At 44.2% G+C, this 2108-nt stretch overlaps 1 protein-coding gene across 3 annotated transcripts in view; it reads right to left on the bottom strand.

The window, feature by feature from the left end:
* Positions 1-2108, bottom strand: part of CUNH18orf25 (chromosome unknown C18orf25 homolog) — a 96031-nt gene that overhangs the window by 92434 nt on the left and 1489 nt on the right. The window lies entirely within an intron of this gene.

Raw genomic sequence — 2108 nt, 5'->3', positions numbered from 1 at the left:
AATCCCCCAGCACCACATGCCAGCCACCCCGCCCCCTGGTGGGCTGAGCTGGCCACACACACACACAAAATAAATAAATTTAAAAAAAGAAAACAATTAAAAAAAAAAAATACTCAGGCCTATACCTGTGGTCCCAGAACTCAGGAGGTGGAGACAGGAGCATTGCCACAAGTCTGAGGCCAACCTGGGATACATACACAGTTGTATTCAACCCAGCCTGAACTACACTGCCAGACCCTGTCTAGGGGTGGGGGGGAGACAGGGACAGTATTCAGGAAAAAATTTCTTGTTAATAAATCTGATTTAATTGGTGCTTTGGGTATAACTATCATGAAGTTTCTCCTCTCCCTTCACATTCTAAACACCTATTTTGATATTTACATCTATAATACTGTAACATTATAAAAAACATGTGGCTTGGAGTGTTAAGAATACAGTATTAAGTAGGGTGTGGTGGTACAGGCCTGTAATCCCAACACTTGGGAGGCTAAGGCAGGAAGATCTCCAGTTGGATGCCAACCTAGGCTACATAGGCAAGACCCAGTCTCAAAAAGCCAAACAATACAAGGTTACTCTAAAACCTAGGCTGCTTCAACCAAGCAGTCAGGCTGAGGTTGCTGTGGTTTGATCCCCACAACTCAAGCCAGCCAAACCTGCCCTGAAGGAATTCGAAGAAAAAAAAAAATCCTAAAAACAAACCTGATTTAGAAGTTTTAAAAAGAAAGCTCTCATTTAATAGAGTGGCATGAAATTTCACCCAAATTCTTTTGAAAACAAGACAAAGGTCACTGCAGGGGTTGGGGAGATAGCTCAGTAGAATAGGCTTTTGCCTGGCAAGCACAAGGACAAGAGTTCAATCTCCGATTCCGAAAAAAAAGTCACTGCAGTTAACTCTATCTTGAAATCAAAATTAATTCGTAATTGATAATTTACTGAGCACCTGCTGTACAGTGCATTCAACTGCACAAATGGAAATATGATTCACCCCAAATATTATTTTACTTAAAAAATAAACGACAGGGAGCCTGGCCCTAGCTCAGGCCTTTAAGTGGCTGCTTCCACAAAGCTGTCAGCCTCAGGTTGCTGGAGTTCGAACCTCACAACTCTCCCGCTGGCCAAAAGTGCCCTGAAGGCGTTCGAGGAACAAAATAAATAAATAAATAAATAAAAATAAACGACAATCATAAGATATCCGGTAACTTATTAATTGTGCATTTCTAAATAGGCTGGTTAAACCAAGAAAAGCTGTGCTTTGATTAGTGGAGAAATTCAGACGGCCAGGATCAGCTAAAGTACATTAGAAAGCTAATAACCTCTATCCTTAAAATATCCCAAGAAAATAAAGGGAGCGATTCAAACTGTTAGCATGTGCCCAATGACACTACACTGTGACAGCCTCGGCAAAACTGCCAGATGCACTTGTAATTAAGAGGCCTAACCTTGATAAAGCATCGTCAGGGCATCTAACTCGGTGGAAGGATTTAGAAAGCAAAACACAAAAAGCACATTTAAAGCACAAACTGCGTAAGTGGCGAAATGATCTGAGCCGATGTTCTTTCCTTCAACTTGGAAGCATCTATTCTTCGGCATTTTAAAACTAAAAATAGGACTGCGAGGTGTAGTCAGGTAGAAGGTTTGCCTAATTAGACTCTGGGTTCTGGCTCCAGTACCAAAAAAGTAAACACACGATTAATGAGAAGTAAAAACGAAAGAGGTACGGTTCTGACAAGGAGCTGCTGCATAACAATACACTAAGATCACTGCCATGAAAAATAAACAGTATACGGGAAGGGAAAAGAGAACTCTGGGAAATTAGGGTAGGCGAGAGCCTCAACCCGGGAATTGTCAGTTTTGACATCCTCGCCGGCTTTTAATGAAAGTTGACAAACTCCCCGAAAGAGGTCGATTTTGGAGACAGACACGTCTCTCATTGATCCACGGCGTCTGCGGACCCGACGGTGCTGTAAGCGCTAGGCGCCTGGCAGCACAAGACTAAGAAAAGCCCTTTCCAAGGCCACAGCCGCGCGGCGCTGGGAGGCCGCGGGCTCCCCGCAGCAGCGGCGGATCCGCGCTAGACCCCGACTCGCCAAGCTGGCGGGGCCGCCGCC

The sequence above is a fragment of the Octodon degus genome, unplaced genomic scaffold (genome assembly GCF_000260255.1).
Source record: "Octodon degus isolate 3935 unplaced genomic scaffold, OctDeg1.0 scaffold00003, whole genome shotgun sequence".
Taxonomy (NCBI): domain Eukaryota; kingdom Metazoa; phylum Chordata; class Mammalia; order Rodentia; family Octodontidae; genus Octodon; species Octodon degus.
The sequence above is the reverse complement of the archived record's forward strand: the minus strand, read 5'-3'. Positions and strand labels throughout refer to the sequence as shown.